Below are 18,948 nucleotides of genomic sequence, written 5' to 3' on the forward strand. Positions count from 1 at the left end.
GGAAAAGCTGGCTCCTCACCAAGCAGAGAGCCCGATGCAGGGCTCGATCCCAGGACCCCAAGATTATGACCTACGCCGAAGGCAGAGGCCTAACCCACTAAGCCAACACAGGTGCCCCTCAAAAGTGTATTTTAAAGTAAAAGTCCAAAGCACTTTTTTTTTTTTTTTTCGGTTTAACTCTTCACACTCATGTTTCTTTTGGGTAAATTTTCATTCATTTCTGTCCTGGGATCAGTGACGAAACCCAAAGTAAATAGCTAGTATTTGCTGAAGAAGGTATTCCCCTTCATTTTGGTTCCCTTTTTCTTCTGCTTTGGATATTGTTTTCCTGTGGCTGCCATTTTAAAAGTTCTAAAAATAATATGTAAAGAGACCTGATCAGTGAAGAGAAATTTGAGGTGAACAAGGAACTCAAAATCGGTACCTTGAATTACTGCAGTTCTTCTTTCTTCACTGGGCAGAACACTTGATGATGATCCACGGAGCAGAAATTGTTGTCCACTTACCTTGTCAAGCACCTTGATTGACATATCATTATCTAAAGAATCAAGTCTAATTTCCTCAGCCGGACATTCAGAATCCTCATGGGTTTGATCCCAAGCAACTTTCCAGCTACATCTTTCCCTGTTTCTCTACATCCTGGTCTCCTCAACAGTCTCCAAACCACTATCTTCATCATGTGATGATGCTGTCTTTCACCCTGTGTGTCCATCCATCAAGATCTTCAAACGCCTAATGCTACGTTGAGATGTCATTTCTTTGAGAAGAGGGAATATATCTCAGTCATCTCCACCTGTCTTACAGTGATTCGCCCAGTAGCTGCACACAATAGGTCCTCGATATTGGCTTGTTTGCTGTTGTGTTCCAATCCAATCCATCCACTTGTTCTTGCCTGGATCCTTTGTGACTAGGTAGAGGTTGGGCCATTGCAGAGAGGCAGGGAAAGGAACAAAGGTTTATGTGCTATGCATTCTTTAGGCTTATTCATTCATTATCCGTCATTTAGTAAGCACCTACAATGTGCCAGGAACTGTGCTGAGAGCTTCACATGTATGATCACTCTGCCATTTACATTTCAGTAAAATAGATACCATTACTAGCTTTATTAGTCCAAAAAGGGAAACCTGGGGTCAAAGAGGTGGTACAATTTGCCAAAGATCATGAATAAATCATAGAATAAAACCTATGGTCTTTCCATTATATATCATTGCCCTAAGACAAAGACTCTGACACAAAGGAGCTCACAGACTTGAAGGGGATTGGTTTTTTATAGCCTGTTCACTAAAATATTCATCCATTTACTCTACAAACATCACATCAGGCATCAGGAACACAGCTATGAAGGGCAGGCAGTGATCGATGGGGAGAGAAGGAGAAACATGAAATCCAAGAAAACCCAAGAAACCAAACAATCCCTTCAAAAAATAAATAAATAAATAAAACAAAAGAAGTACATGTGACTTATTCACACACTTTTTTTTTTTTTTTTTTAATTGTCAAATGAGGAACTCTACAAACCTGGGTGGGGTTTTCAACATGATTGGTCTAGCTGAAATAGAGGGGGAAGTGAAAGTCAGAGAAGGCAATGGAACATTGATTTGGGGTGCTAAACCTATACTATCACAAATGTCCTGTTTTGTTCCTCAAACTCCTTAAGATATGTGTTCAAAAAGGAAATATCTGACAGTTTACTGGGTATCCATGAACTTGTATTGCACAGGTCTCCTGTAGTGGAAGCACTGTTGACCGAAAGTCCCAGCTGCTGGACCTGCTGCTGTGTCCATGCCAAGGATACACGTCCCACAGGCTACTGGCTGCCAGTGACTGAGCATGACAAGGTATCAAGTCCAGACCCATTTCTTTGGGACATGGAACTGCTCGCATGGGCAGTTTGGGCTCTGTCCAATTACTGAATCTTAGAGAAGTGCTTCCATCTCAGACTTTTTTTTTCTTTTTTTCTTTCTTTTTTTTTTTTTCCTTATTCTGTCCTCTGCTTGAGTCTCTGATCAAGGCAAAGTCCTTTATTTTTTTTTTTAAGATTTTATTTATTTATTTGACAGACAGAGATCACAAGTAGGCAGAGAGGCAGGCGGGGGTGGGGGGGGGTGGAAGCAGGCTCCTTGTTGAGCAGAGAGCCTGATGCGGGGCTCGATCCCAGGACCCTGGGATCATGACCTGAACTGAAGGCAGAGGCTTTAACCCACTGAGCAACCCAGGCACCCCATCTCAGACTTTTTCTACTGGTTCTTTCCTTCCTCCTCTCCTTTCACAGGTGTGAGACCAGCATCAGGGTCTAAAGGCTCTCCCTGTTTCCTCCTACTTCCTCTCTCTTTCTCTTCACAGGTGTTTCCTCCAGTGACTGTCTTGGGCACCTAACCCTGTCTTCATGTGTGCTTCTCAGAAGACCCAAACTTCTACACTAGTCCATTCAGTGTTCCAGGTGGTCAAGTCATAAATATTTTTAAACATGTCCCTTTAGCTAGTTTGAATTGGCTGGAGAGTTGGAAAGAACTGGTCATAGAAGAACAATTGTTCTCATGCTCCTTGACCAAAGAGCTTTCTAGCATCTGGGAGAACTCTCCTCTCAGACCATCATAAGTAACAATAATAATAATTACAATGAAATCATTTCATCTTTTACTCTGCAATAGCCAGGTAAATGCTATGGGTGGGTATTTAATGCTCATGTTAGAGATCAAGAGGCCCAGAATAATGAGCAGGCTTGTCTAAAGTGACGATGTCTCAGTGGATGGAAAGACATGGTGAAGATTGACTTTGCCCAGCTGCTTAACTACCCTCTTCTACATGTTGCCACATGACATACTCCTGGTTTCACACCCAACTGCAAGAATCAATTCAGAATCGATTCAACATGAAGGGGTCACTTTGGGTGACATGATCAGTCAGTTCTACCCAAAGAACTTCGTCTCTGCAAAATAAATACCAAGTTCTACAGATATTTTTTAACCACTCTTAAGTGACCAGTCAGAGTCATTCTTGGCAGCCCAGCACCAAGCAAGAATACAAACAGTGCCTTACAAGTATTGGTTGGCTATTGTTGGGTGGGCTGACTTTGGGTTTTCCCAAAAGGCATTATCTTTTTTCAAAGATGACAACTGCAGATGTCTTTGTTAAAAAGTGCTCATTTCAGTGGCAAACTGAGGACTACAGCTTGTGGCAACGGCAACTACAGAAAGCATTTGTTTCACCCTTTCTTTGTTGTGGTCACTGTGCCAGAACCACCCTTAATTATTGTCCCATTTTGTAGAAGAGAAAATTGAGGCTTGGCTATATTAAGCAACTTGCCCAGTATGTCATAACTAATAAGTGATAGACATCAGATTCCATTCAGATAGACGATTACTCATCATTCTATCTCCTTCCCAGGCATACTCCAAGATTGAGCATAAAGTCCCCACTTTGGTCCAACAGTGTGGGGTAAATAAGACTGAAATCATGAATAACCCAGGATAGTCACTAGTTTAAAGAACTATTTCCAAGTACTTCATTCAAACTAGATTAACAAGGTGATACCTAGAAAGGGTGCTTAGACCTTTTGAGCTATGAGCTAAGTGGACGGACTTTATAATTATCTCATTAAATCCTTGATAACAAAAGCTTCCAAGATACCTAGTGCATACCAAACCATATAACTTTAATATTTTCCACAGGTCCCTGTTACTTTGTTGACATTCTAATAAAGGAGTTTAAAAACTCACAGGAATCTGTCCAAGAAGAGGACTGAAGGGAATGGACTACCTTGGTTTCCTGTCTTGGCTATGCATACAAGTCCTTGAATGCACTACCAGCTTCACCTACCTGTCTTCACCTTGACTGCACTGATCAACCCACACCAAAAGCTAAAAATGGACTGTGTGATAGGCCATATTCACCTCTTACTGTGTTATCTAATTTGGGAAGCATCATCTGCGGATAGAAAGAATAGTTCTAGGACTGCCCACATGAGAATCAGAGAAACGAGGAAACCAAAAGAATAAATAGGGAGAGAGGCAAGGAGAAGGATATTCTAGTCATTATTTATCCACACATTACTTGACTCCATCCCCAATAAATATATACTAAATGCTTATTTTAGGTCAGACACTGGGTTAGGAACTGGTAAACCAACCAGCCATAAGAAGAAAATGACAATAAATAAATAAATAAATAAATAAATAAAGGTACCACAGACCCATGTGTCTTGCCTCCTCTTTCCTTGTTCCAGCCCCCGTGGATGAATCATGACTCTTCTCAGGCAATCACAGTTACCACACTCCCTTTGGAAGCAATTGGTTTAGGGTTACATATGTGACACATTTCTGATCAATGGCACATAAAAAGAAATTTGCAAGGGGCCTTCTTGGGCAGATTTCCTTCCCCAGCACAAAGGAAGTATATAAGGAGGAGACCCTTTCTGCTGCCTACTTTCTTTCATTTTGTCTGAAACAATGCCAAGAGGACATGATGCTTAAAGCAGAGGCAGTTGTTTTGCAACCATGAGGATAGTCACTGCTGAAACTCTAAGGATGCATGGAAAGACATGCAGAGCATGGGTCTTCAATATCACATCAAAAGGTAACATGCATCAGAATCCAGCCAACATGTGATCAGTTCAGATAGGCTTAACCGTTGGTAGGATTGGTGGAGTGTCATGTTTTATTAATAATTACAATAAAGAAAGATGGAAACGTACGGCATCCATTTATCCCAGCTCTATTTTGTATGAAGCAATGGGCAAGGTGCTTTTCACAACATCTTTTCTCATCAGCATAAGAGAGGCAAACGGATAACTGCAGGGGTAAAATGAAGCAGCCACTTCCTATCTACTCAAACCTGTTGCAATTTTTAAATCTCTAGACTCCATTCCTTCTTCTTCTGTTAAAAGCACCTCTATTTTGCAATGGGTGGTTCTTAATAAAGTATCAGCTGTGCTGTCTTGGCCTTCTCTCACATACCTGACAAATAGCAAGACCTAAGAAACTACTAATATTTTCTCTATAGCACACTTGTCTTGTTGTCTTGATCCATACACACACACACACACACACACCACACACACATATGGACGCACACATGTATATGTATACATATGTGTGTGTATATGCGTATGAAATATGCTCTTCTCCCAAGACTTGACCAAATTTTAAAAAGAAGAGTTTATCTTTAATATCTTTCGCAGGAAACCACTTATTCTTAAAAGATTTACCATATAAGTAAGGTTCTTCTTAGGAGACCTGCAAAGTTCCAGTGTTCCAAATTTCCATTTTTCTCACCACAGACTAGCTTCATGTATGTAAAGAAGGTGCACTAGTCCTGGTTAACAAAAAGCTGGAGGGAAAATAAGCAGGAGAGCTCTCACCACTCACACTTGTTAGAGAGGTATTATAAACAAACACAAATGCTGAGAATAAGATTTCCTTGAACGTACCCTATCATTGCCAGGAAAATATTACTTATCTTTAACACTGAAAAGAAAGGAAAGGAAAAGCCGTGTCTAGAAGGTTCAGGAATATTTGCCTGTTGATGTGACCTAGCACAACCCTTTAGATTCACACTGCTCGGGCCATATGGTACAGGCCTCAGCAAACTACAACCTGAGAGCGAAAGATGGCCTGTCACCTGTTTTTGTAAATAAAGTTTTATTGGAACACAGCCACACCTATTTGTTTGCAAATTACCTACAGTTGTTTTCACACCACAATGACAGAGTTGAGTCTGTGACAGGGAGCATTTCTTCCACAAAGCCTAAAATATTTACTGTCTGGCCCTTTATAGGAAAAGATCACAGGGTGCTGGTCTGACATAATAATATTAGCAATTATTACCAGTTATTGAACATCTACATTTATCACCACTTTTGGTTCTCAGGACCTGTGGAGTAGGTACCCACCCCTATTTTTCCAAAAAGGAAGGAAAATGAAGCTTCATGAAAATGAAGTTTTGAAGATTTTTTTAAAAATTTATTTATGACAGAGAGAGAGAGTGAGAGAGGAAATACAAGCACAGGGGAGCTGGAGAGACAGAAGCAGGCTCCCCACTGAGCAGGGACCCTAATATGGGATATGGGGCTCAATATGGGGCTCGATCCCAGGACACTAGAATCATGAACTGAGCTGAAGGCAGACACTTAATGACTGAGCCACCCAGGCACCCAAGCTTAGGAAGGTTTAGTAACTTGCTCAAAGCAGACAGAACAAGGATTCAGACATGCACATTAATTTATGAGTATTTGTTGATTGGCTACTATGTGCAGGCCATGTACAAAGTACAGGTGACACAGTGGTAAACAACACTGCATAATCTTTGTCTCATGGAACTTATGTTGGATGGAAAGAAATTGTTGTTAAACAGATAATCATACAAATGCATATATTAAATGTGATGACCATTTGCGCTAGAAAAAGCTGTGAGACAAAAGAACAGAGCACTCAAGTGAAAAAAACATGTGGTCAATTTAAGTGGGAAGAGAGGGTCCCTTAGGCTGAGTTCCCAAGACAGCAAAGCCTACAGTAAATCTCACTTACTAATGCTTTATTGGGTGGGGGAGTCTAGGACAGCATGACAACGGGGAGTGAAGGAATGAGGGAAAGCACATGCAGAGTGGTACTTTACCAAGCTGGCACCAGCCTCGTAAGAAAATATAGCTAATGGCTCAGATAGAGGAGCCATCTGGGACAACTGCGACTTGGAGAGCCCATCCAGGAGAAGGAACAGAGAGAGATTTATCTCCTGGCTCCTTCCCATCTCCTGTTTTCCCTGAGGGGAGCTGAGACAGCCTGAGGTGTTAGGAGGTCAAGATGTGTGTAGGAGATTGGGTTCTCCATCAAGCTAGTTGCCACAGCAAAGAAGGTCAGATAAAGCTGAAAAAAAATCTAAGAGACTCAAAAGAGTCCATCATGGATCCTCTTTGAGGAAGTGATGTTTCTACTGAAACTTGAAAAATGAAGTGAATAAATGCGAGAAATTTTAATTCAGTTTAAGGAGAAAGGAAGTGCAAAGGCCCTGAGACAGGGGAGATATTGGCATATTCGAGAAACTAAAGAAGTCTTGGGACACAGGAGTTACATTTCATGGGTCCATAACCCTGCTCCTCTATTTATTAACTGTATAACCTAGGGAGGTTTCTGAATGTCTCTTGAGTTTCTATTTCTTCACCTATAAAAGGAAGATGATAATTGTCCCCATCTCACAGAGTAGTTGTAGGATTAAACAGCATCATACACGTAAGCACTTAACATCGTTTTTGGCTCATAAAAGGCAAAGAATAATATTGGTCATTATCTTTATTATTATTATTATCACTGTTGTTATTACTTATTCTGACCCACTGAATTAACAAAGCTGTAGAAGGGCCCTTTAATTGTGTGGTTTTAAAAAAATCCCTGTCACAACTTGCATTGCAGATCAGTCTTCTATAGAAGGATTATACTTCCACTCCCTTGCCACACTCTCTACCATGCCAGTAAATTTTCCTACTCTACTGTCAGATTTGGCTGACTGAAATTGCTTTGGCCATCGGATTGTGAACCACATCCCTACAAAGGTCTAAGGTGATGGCATACCTGAACTTGGTTTCTTGCACTCCTGCTTTCTGTCAGAATAGCACTCTGCCCATAGGGCCTGCTCCTTCTTATGCAATCACAGACAAAGAAGACCTATGGACCTGACCCCTAATCAACCCACAGCCTGGAGCACAGCAATTCCTGGGCTGTAGGCACCCATCCTGTGACAGAAATGGAAAATAAATTTTCGTTATTATAAGCCACTGAGATCTGGGGTAGGGGTTCTTTGTTACGTAGCAAAACTACATAGATACATAGATACACTGTCTACTGATTCCTTTACAATAAAATTACAGAAATATAAAACACTGAGGCCCTGCTCTAGGCTCTTAAGGGAGCTTTTTTCAGGGACAGATTCCTGGCAGAGTCTCTGAGAGATACAAGTGGGTATTGAAGTGGACTGTGAAAGACGGCAGTATCAGAGAATTGGTTCTACTAGCTGATGTTAAGAAATACCCAAAGCTAGTGCCTGGGTGGCTCAGTGGGTTAAGCTGCTGCCTTCGGCTCAGGTCATGATCTCAGGGTCCTGGGATCGAGTCCCGCATCGGGCTCTCTGCTCGGCGGGGAGCCTGCTTCCTCCTCTCTCTCTCTCTGCCTGCCTCTCTGCCTACTTGTGATCTCTCTCTGTCAAGTGGATAAATAAAATCTTTGAAAAAGAAAAAGAGAAAAGAGAAAAGAAAAAAAAAAGAAGAAGAAAAAAGAAAAAAGAAAAAGAAAAGAAAAGAAAAAAAAAGAAATACCAAAAGCTAATATGAAGGAACTCGTTCAAATCTCTCCATGCTCTGTGTAAGAAGGGCAACCGCTCCTTGGCCTTAACACACACACCCGCCTTCTGCATTTTCCATCTGGATGATTTCTGTTCCCTTCCAGGCATCTCAAGATGTGCATTTTCATTTTCCACTGAGAGCAGAGGTGTGGGGGTGGGGAGTGTTAATAAAATCCCAATTCTCGGGGTGTTTTTCTCCAGACCTCAGTTGGCCCTTATGCCATAGGTGATCCCAAAACAATTCCAGTCCCTTGAAAATTCACATAGATCACCTTTGCTCCATGCTCTTCTCTAAGAACTATGTTAATAACAACATTCATATTTATACAATTTTGACAAAATATATATTAGAAATGAGACTTTTATTTTTTTTTTACTCTTGCCAATACCTGCTGTCCCCTCATATAGTGGTTAAAAGGGAAAGCCCTTGAAAATCCACATAGATCACCTTTGCTCCATGCTCTTCTCTAAGAACTATGTTAATAACAACATTCATATTTATACAATTTTGACAAAATATATTTTAGAAATGAGACTTTTGTTTTTTTTACTCTTGCCAATACCTGCTGTCCCCTCATATAGTGGTTAAAAGGGAAAGCTCTATCATCAAAATGCTTGCATTTAAATCCGCTTACTAGCTGTATGACCCTGGACAAGTTACCCAACCTCTCTGTGCCTGCATTTTCTCATGTGTAAATGGGGATTATAAAAGTAGTTCTATTGTAGGGTTATTCTGAGCATTATTTGAGTAAATACACATATGGCACTGAGATGGGTGCCTGGTATATAGCAAAATGCTCAAACAAATGTTAGCTTTTCTCTATTTTTATGAATGTGTTCAAGTATCTTGGTCACATGGGCAGAGGAAGAATGAGAGATTATGAATTCCAACCTCTTCTAAATGCTAGGGATGATCTGGGTCCCAGCCATCAGCCACACCTCTTATGATGCACCACTGTTTTTGCCCTCACTACATTGTTCTGGTCTAGGCTGTGGGTGTTCTTACTGGCAGAAAATGAGCTACAGCTGAGGACTGGAATGAGACCCTGTATTGCAATGTCCAGGGAACCAGAGGAAGGAGAAGAAGGAGTGCTGGGGAGGAAGAGAGGGCCTGAGGGCCTGAGGACCTGAATGCCATTCTGAGTGGGGTCAGGGCTGCACTGTGGGGTGGGAGTACCCTGGACAGGGGAATCACTGAGGACATTTCAAAGAGAAATTATTTATTTCATCATGAATTATGTACAGGAACAATGAAGATGGCCCATGGGTAACAGCCTCAGCCTCCCCTATGTCCTCTCAAACAATTCCACTCTGGCCCAGACTTGCATATTGTTCTTACATTAACCATTATCCCTAGAAAGTAACTTAATGGGGGATTATTTATACACTTTCAATTCTGGTGCACATTTATTGAGCACCTCCTACACAAGTCAGGTAATCTGTTAATGGCTTTACATGCATTAACTCCCTTAAAACTTCCCTCAAATCCGATGAGGCCAGAATTATAAAGATCCTCATTTTGTAGGTGAGAATCCAATCTCTGGGAGGTTAAGTAAACTGCATAGGGTCACTGGCAAAGCCAGGAATCAAACTTAAGTTCAGCTGTGCTGCTCCGTACATCTGGTACGACTCTAGAGTATTTGCAGTCCAGTAAATGGTGACAATGAAGACCAAGATGAGGAGATAGTTGTGGGTTTCCAGAACGTAATGTCTCCCTATCTCCTCTCTGTCCCTTTCTGCCCCTTATTTTCTCCCACCTGGGACCAATAGCCTACTGTCCTTTTTATCCTCCCTATCTTTGTCAGAAGTTTGTAGCTATTACCAAGAAGAGTTTCCCATGATTCAGAGTGAATCTCTAAAATATCTATGACTCAGCATGCTCTGGGGGAGATGCAGTTGCTGCATACTCCAGGAGTCAGGGACTGGGCTCTGAGTTCATTATCTGTCACTAGTTACATGGCCTTGGCCAAGTCACCTAACCTCAGGGAGCCTTTGTGGATAAATGATACATGTCCGACAAACACATTGTATTCTTAGAAGGTGGCTGTGATGTCACCCCTTCCCACCTTTTTTTCTCATCAAATCCTCTCTCTGGAGAGATTCTGTTTCTGCTATACTCCACCACATGTGGTCCACAAACCAATACAACAGCATGTTCTGGAAAGCCATCTTCCCTAGACCAGGATCATCTGGTGGCCACAGTGCTCTGTGTATGTCCCTTATGTCCTCAGACATGAGTGTGTATCAGGATACAGGAAGACTGCTACTACCTGGAGGACTGGGCCCCACCTCCAGAGTTTCTGATTCAATATCCCTAACATGTTCTTGGTTGATATCAACACTGTCTTAGGACCACTTTGAGAACCACGGGTATCATCTTAATATTTGACAAGTATTTACAAAGGCAGGCTTAAGTGCTCAGACTACATCTTGTCAATTCCCAGCTCTTCTGCTTTCTGGCTGTGCAAACTTGGACAAGTCAATCTCTGTGAGCCTCAGACTCTTCATCTGTAATGGACATGACAATGATGTACCTCATAAAGTTATTGCAAGGAAGGGTGAGCTCCTTCTGAGAGCCTTCAGCATTCTGCCTTGCACTTAATGAGTGCTCTGTTTGTGAGTTCTTAAAACTCAAGGGGTTCTTAAGCCCTTAGTGTCATTTAATTTAACCTGTATCTTCTCACTCTGCTGCATCCCTCAGCCCCCAGAAACAGTATCTACTGTCTACTGAATGTGTCTCTGTTCTGGGAGCTGCCCAGAAATGAAGGCAAGCTTCAGAGAAAACCAGTAATTAGATAATGACCATGAGCCAAACACATTGAATCCTCAGGCTGGTGGCTGAGAAAAGATCAGACTTCCCAGATTCATGCTCTAGGGAAAAAGCTCAGGACATGTCATTGAAAGCTCAGAACTGGTGGGGCACCTGGGTGGCTCAGTCAGTTCAGCATCTGCCTTTGGCTCAGGTCATGATCCATGAGTCCTGGGAGCTTCTCCCTCTCTCTCTTTGCCTGCCCCTCCCCCTGCCTGTCCACATGCTCTCACTCTCTCTCTCTCTAAAATAAATAAATAAGCTCAGAATTTGGATGCAGGCCCTACTGGGTTCTGTCTGGGTAATCTTAGATAAGTTCAGTGCAATCTCTGAGACTCAGTTTCCTAATCTGTTCAGTGGGGACAATAACATTTACCACAAACTGAGAGAGCTGTCAGTTTGTTTTGTAGGCTGATTCTCCTAGTTGTGAGAAACCCAGCAGCTACCTAAATATTTGTGTCCCTTACTGCTCCCAGCAATTCCAGTGCCACCATTGATAACCAGAGCCCAGCCAGCACTCCCTGCCTACCTGGTTGTACCACCATCTGGACGCTTCCTTGGTAGACCCTCATTTCTGAGAAAGACCAGGACATTCCATTCAATCGGCTTTCCCTGGCCTCAGCCTACCCATGTTTCCAGGGAACACCCCTGGCCTATGTACCCAACTACAAGTCATCCCAAAAAAGTAATGTTCAGCAAAGGCTAGGAACAGTCATAGTCAGCTACATCCCTAAAACCCTCAAGAGACAAGATTCATGATAATGTGCTCATTTTCCTTCCTCTTCTCTTTTCTCCAAGAAGTCAATTTCAGCAGTCACTGGACATGCTTTGAAAGACCTCAGAAAATCCCACAGGAAAGCACCAAAGATTGTTTTTATCATTTGTTCCATTCCTCCTGTTTGCTTAGTAATCCTGGTAAACAACTCTGTGCAAACAGAAACCTTTTTCATTCTATCGAGTTCTGGCTTGGGGCACTGTTGCCTCAGTCTTAAAGTTTGGGGCTAGGTGGAGAAAGCACTTTGGATTTAAACTTCCTGATAAGTGGGCACGTAACAAAAATGAAAGAACACCCACTGGCCATTTATTTATTCATATGAGCCCCTTGAGGGAGTTGGATAGGAGTAGGTTTCCATACGAATGCTCTATTTTTTATTACCATTATTAATACCATCATTTTTGTCATCACCATCATCAGAGGCTTGGGCCACAAACGCAAGTTGTATTTGTAGACTGTGAGTTAGTCCAGGGGATCAGAGGCCTGAGCCCAAGTTCACCTGGTCAGTCATAGGCAAAACCCTAGAGGAAAAGAGAACCTGGCAGTGTTTGGGTATGAAAGGGGGCTGCTGAAGAGCATGCTGACCTGGTCTGAGCCAGGTACTCTGAACCAGGTTACACCTTACAAAGACCTAGAATTTTGCCAGTTTACAGTTTTCACACTGCCCCACTGACCCTCACTGTATTACCACAGCCGGTGACATTCAGTGACTCTGCGTGGGGCACCATCTCCACACCATGAGTTAAGAGGGTAATAAATCCTTCAGCTACAGTTTCCTAGCCTTCCCTCTATGGGCTCTCTTACCTCCCAGGCCTTTTCACACAGTCCTTGCTCTTGACGTTCTCCGTCTATGCTGCCTGGGCCCCTGGCTTTTCTTGCCTGTTCCCATGCCTGGTATAGATTAGCACTCTGTACAGCCTTAGTTCCAATTAATTCTTTGTTTTGTTTGATTTCTAGCCAATGGCCAGCAGCTTCTTGGGTTTTACTCCCCATCTCTGAAATAAATAAGCCAAATATTAATTTGCTGCTCTTCAATTATGATTAAGTGTAGAGATGGTATAACCAGAAATACTAATGTTTGTCTAGGTGTCCCCGGGGGTCACAGTGATGGCACTAGGTTTGGTTTGGCTTGGTTTGGTTAAGTGGGGGAAGGGGATGCCCCTTCTTTGAGGTCCATTATCCCACTGGATTCTCTCAACGGCCTGGCAAAGTGGACAGGACAGGGATTATTATCTGCATGTTGCAGATGAGGAAACCAGGCTCAGAAAGATTAAATAAGTGGCCCAAAGCCACACAGCTCATAAGCATCTCAACGTGGCTAAAACTTGACCTGACTCCCAGTTCAGCAAAGCTGTTGCGGGTGGCTCTGCCCCCCATTGGCTCATCCTATAGGGTAATAATAATACTTTATATGATATTGTTTCACAGACATTTTCTGGGTTATCCACAGTGCATTCTAGGGTACAGCAGTTGCATGAAACACTATAAGAAAAAAATTCTGTGTGGTTAAGCATGTCTGCAATATGTTAATTTCTATATTCTAATATAGTATATGTTAGTAATAATATATATATACTGTAGTCTGTTCTTGGAGATCCAGTATATTGATTAGAACATGGAAGTCCCTGAGAAGTTCTGCTCTGAAAGACTTGGACAAGTTTATGACCCAGAATTGTCTGAACGTATTTGATTCTTTGGAGGCCAGAGTGGAAGCAGGGAAATCATGTCCCAGCAACGCAGGCAGGAACTTGGGGGCATTTGGACAAAGACAGACAGCACCAAGGTGGTGAGACATGGGTAGATTCTGGACATATTTCAGATGCAGAGCTAACCAGATTTGCTGCTGGAGAGGATATAGGGCGTAAGCAAATAAGAGGAGGCCAGGATGGCTCTGGGATGTTAGTCCTGAGCTTCTAGAGGAGTAGAATAGGACTGTTCCTTACAGAGTATCTCCTGGATTAAGCGCTTCCCCCATCATCGCGGCTTCCTACAGCATCCGATCCCAAGGCTCCAGAGATTCCAGTTTTCATATTATCTATTGATGAGATCACTGCCAATGGCTGAGCTTATAATTTTTTTTTCCTTACTACTATATCTCCAGTGTCTGGCACATTGTAGTCAATAAATCTTTGCTAAATGAATGAACAGAGACTAGCATGCAGCAGTTGCTTAACAAATTGTAGCTCCTATCCTATTAAGCAACCTAGTACACAGGCTTGATGAATGCAACTAGTTGATTAGTACGCAGAGGGGTGGTTGGCGGGAGGTGGGAGAGGCATGACTGCCAACTGGTTGAAGAACCCAGTTTTAATCTGAACCAGTTTAGACTTGGTAACTCTCTATCTCTCAACTTGGATATCTATCACTTGACTTGAGTAACTCCCTTCCACTCTCCGGGTCCAGTTCTTCTGATCCCATGAAACAAGGGGTAGGATAATAAGATTTCCATCAACCTGCACCTTGCTGCCCATGAATCTCAGTGGAAACCGTGCCTGTATCCTCTGAATGTGTGACACAGGACAGCCCCGCAGAGACTGGGTCTGATCAAATGCTCCACGATCTAGCCCAGTTTAAGTCCCAGAGGTGCACAAAAAAGAGGAATGCAGTGGTGGCTAGAGTCACCAAGAAGGCTGACTGGAGGTTCTTCTTTCTCCTTCCAAGAGTCTGAAGTAACAGATGAATATGGTGACATTTGGTGGAGAAAAACAACAACAACACTAGAAAACATTCTTCTGGTTTTACTTATTCCCAGTACAGTTGACAAGACTGTAAGAAGAGCTTGCCCCTTTCCTGCCCCCAAGGAGGGATCATTGAGCAAAAGTCACTTGTTCTATTTGACGTCACTTTTAACCTTGCTTTGTGCATCTGAAATAATCTTCCTTTTCTCCTCCAGTTAGGAATACACAAAAATACATTTGCTGTATGGACTTCTTTTTTTTTTTTTTAAGCCATTCTTCCTAAAACCCGGTCTTGGATCTCTGGATCTGGGTAGCTTTCCTGACCAGGGACCTCACCACAAGGCATGGACTGGGTCTCCAAAGTTTCAACAGCTCGGCCTATGATGGCTCTCTCAGGGAGAGCTCTGAGCAAATAATTTTCAGTTTCAGTTCATTTGTTTTTGTTTTCCATTTGGCTGCTCAGGGCAAACATCTACCCTGAGATCTTCTCCCCCTGGGGACCATCCATTCTGTCGTTGCTTGTCTTGGTGCAGCTGTGTGCTTGCCTCTTTCATTCTCCAGAAGAGGTCACTACTCGATTAAGAAAAATGATAACCCCTTAGCCCCCCAACGCCAATCGATGCACAGTTATCAGCCGCTAATAACCAAACCCCGCAAACCCCCCCAGTCCTTCCTAATATTCTCACCATTGATTCTATTATCACTGTTATTGTGAAAAATATTCACAGCACCATGTGGTGATTATCACCACCTCAGTCTCGCTTTACAAAGATCCCGGCATGACAATCATTTTACTTCTGCCTCACACTGCCCTGGCACCTGTTACTTAGCTCAGTTTATGGGTGAGGAGACTGAAGGACAAAGAGGTGAACTGACTTACATAAAGATTATCAACCCCAGGCGCACCCAGGTGGCTCAGTGGGTTGGGCCTCAGCCTTTGGCTCAGGTCATGATCTCAAGGTTTGGGACCGAGCCCCACATCGGGCTCTCTGCTTAGCGGGGAGCCTGCTTCCCGCTCTTTCTCTGCCTACTTGTGACCTCTCTCTCTCTCTCTCTCTCTCTCTCTCTGTCAAGGAAATGGATAAAATCTTAAAAAAAAAAAAAAGATTATCAACAGCGAAGGTGGGATGAGAACCCATGTCTTCTGCAAACAAGTTCCCATGTTGAAAGAAAAGGTAGAGTTTCACTGGCTGAACTGCCTGCCCTTCTTAGGCAGGAGTAAAAGATTGAAACATGGTAACAATTCCAGGTGAGAGATGTCGTGCCATGAAGACAGAAGGCCGGGCTGGATTTGGAAGCCAGTGGCTAAGCTGGAGGGCAGCTCGACATTTTTCCTGTTTTCGGGGTTCTTAAAGTAGATAATACAAGTGAAGCTACCAAGTTGAAGGCAGCAGAAGTGCTCATCCAGCCATGGTGGGATGAGGCCGAAGATCACGTCAGTGCTGCATGGAATCTTGGTCACTGGAAGAAGTGCCTGAGGTGCACAGAATGTCATTCTCGGTTCTTGGTTTCGAGTTACATATGGAGAGAAACTGGGGGTGGGGAGGGTCAGGTAGTGATTTACAGCAAGCTTATGAGGCTCACAGCAACACGACACTTAGAGAATGAGAACCATAGTGGTCTGGATGATTAAGGAGGAGGAAATTCAACCATGATCGTGTAGAAGAAGGAAGAATGCAGCTGAATGCCACTATCAAAGCTGCCTTCGTTGTGAATGAATTCCAGAATCAAACATCGTACCAGAAGCAAACATCGTACAGCCTGGTCCCAAATCTGAAACACAAGATGGCAGAAGGGTCCAATGGGCCAGGCCCTGGACATTTACTCAGGTCAGGCAGCCTTGGGATGTGGGGTGAGCCTAAATTCTCTGACATTTGTGGTAGGTGGAGGCCACTACTCTCCAACAAAACTACAAGAAGAGTCTGTACCAGCAATGCAGGAGGTCGGATATAGCCAGGCCCCAAAATGAAAGTCTATGAGAACCCATCACACATGGGACTGGGAAGCAGCCTTATAAATCCAGTGGTTTTTGCAAAGAAGATGGGGACCACTCTAGCATCTATGGTAAATATCAATCACATCTATAACTTAATAAGCACCTAGTATGAAGTGAGCAAGGTAATGAGTGCTATATACATATGTCATCACATTTTTTAAATTTTTATTTATTTTATTTTTTATTAACATATAATGTATTATTAGCCCCAGGGGTACAGGTCTGTGAATTATCAGGTTTACACACTTCACAGCACTCACCATAGCACATACCCTCCCCAATGTCCATAACCCAACCACCCTCTCCCTAACCCCCGTCCCCCCAGCAACTCTCAGTTTGTTTTGTGAGATTAAGAGTCTCTTATGGTTATGTCATCACATTTAATTTCCACAAGTGCCCCTGCAAGGGGTTTTATGTATCCTATTTCACAGAAAAGGGATCTGAGGCTCAGAGAGGCAAGATAACTTTTCCAGTGTTGCTCAGCTTGTGGTTAGAAGTATAAATAACTCAGATCTAGATGTCTCCGCAATGCAGCAGTTCTTTCTACCACCCGATACTAGGATCTCCTGGCAAGACCAGGTAATCCTGCATTTCCATAACAAGAGGACTTTGATAGAAGAAGGATGAAGAACACATGGTAACCACCTTGGAGGGGACATTGTTGGTAAGGGTTTGGACCAAGCTGGCATCCGAAATCATCCCCCAAAATGAGAGGGAAGCAATTACCTATTGGGATAACTCTAACAGTACATTATTTCCAGTTTTTACATTTTATCCTATGACCCAAACAACAAACAGGCAAGTGTTTGTTGAGTAGGGCACTGTGATGTTAGGTCCTAGGGGGTGGAAAGATTTCACAAAAGAATTAACTTTTGTTAGCTCACCAGGGACCATTATTAGGTTTGCACAAATACAGAGACAACACAGTATACCTAGAAGCTGGAATGACATCTGCAAAGGCAGAGAGACAGTGAGATTAGCCCAGCCTAGAGTGGAGAGTAGATGATATGTAGTGAGAGAGAATTTAAAAGCAAGTTGAAACAGATATATGCAGGTATTTTGAATTTCCAGCTTAAGGGGCTTGATATTTACGTTGAAAGCAATGGGAATCTGAGGGAGGAATTTGAACTAGTTAGGCACCTGTCCAGCACCCTCTATAGTTCTTGGAAGCTAACAGATACTTAATACATGTTTGCTAAATGAGCGAATGAATGAATACTATGTATAGAATGGGCTGGCAAGCTAAGAGAACAAATCAAGGACACTGATTAGGAGCCTATCCCACTAGCAGTCTGGATGATACAGATAGAAATAGAAAAGCCACAAAAAGCTTAGAGACAATGAAAAAGACATCATAAAAGGAAAAGAAGATTATTCTAATTCCAGCAATATTTTCTGATTGGTAGTTTGCACCCATAACAGAGGGAAACAATCTTCTACTAATCTCCAAATTCAGGACTCCATAAATCTACCAGTGGAGCTAAAGAAGTTTGTGAATGTCTCTGGAAGTCCAGAGATTGAGTCAGGAGAGGGAAAGGAGAGGAATGTTTAAAACAGAAAGCAAAAAAAATGTAAAAGCTCACACATGCTAAGCTTTGGAGGCAACGTTTCATTTTTCTGCTAAATGGTTAATTGATAGTCAACTTACCTGTGGTGAATGAACAAACACAGAAGAGCAGGTCTTGTTATGTCCATTTTGCAGATGGAAAAAGTGAGGCTCAGCCCAGTATCTCACAGCATCTTGACTCCAAGTCATCTAAATGTAAATCCTGCTCTTTTTTTGTTTGTTGTTGTTTTCTATGATCCCCTATGGCAGAAGGAGAAAGGAGAAAACAGAAAGAGAAGTAAAGAGAAAAACACAGACATAAGAAGTCCCACTGGTAGATGACTAGGGAAATATGTGGTGGGGCTTCATGAACTTATGCTCAACTTTGCTCTTTGCCATAAGTATGGACAATCACATGTTTACCTAAAAGGATGAGCAGTGAATCATAATCCATTTCACTCCTGACAGTATCGATTTTCTTTTCAATGCAGAGAGACCGCATACATGTACTTGGCGTTTTTTTAACAAGTCTGTGTTAGGTCAGTAAATGCCTGCCTTCCCCATTTTGCTCCCTGCATCATCATTTACAAATTCCAGCAGATGCCAGGGACCTCTCCCCCGAGCCAATAAGCCCCAGAATTACATATAGTTACACCCTTCTAACCAAACAAGATCTTACTGCTGGGAACAAATCGCTTGGTTTTAGCAATTTGGTTTCTTGACAAGAGCCAAAAAGGCTGAGATCCCGTCCCTGGAAGGATCAGAAACCTGGAAGAAGTCATAGATGGCATATTCTTCCTGCTCAGCATCTTTCTT

The sequence above is a fragment of the Neovison vison genome, chromosome 4 (assembly GCF_020171115.1).
Source record: "Neovison vison isolate M4711 chromosome 4, ASM_NN_V1, whole genome shotgun sequence".
Classification (NCBI taxonomy): Eukaryota; Metazoa; Chordata; class Mammalia; order Carnivora; family Mustelidae; genus Neogale; species Neogale vison.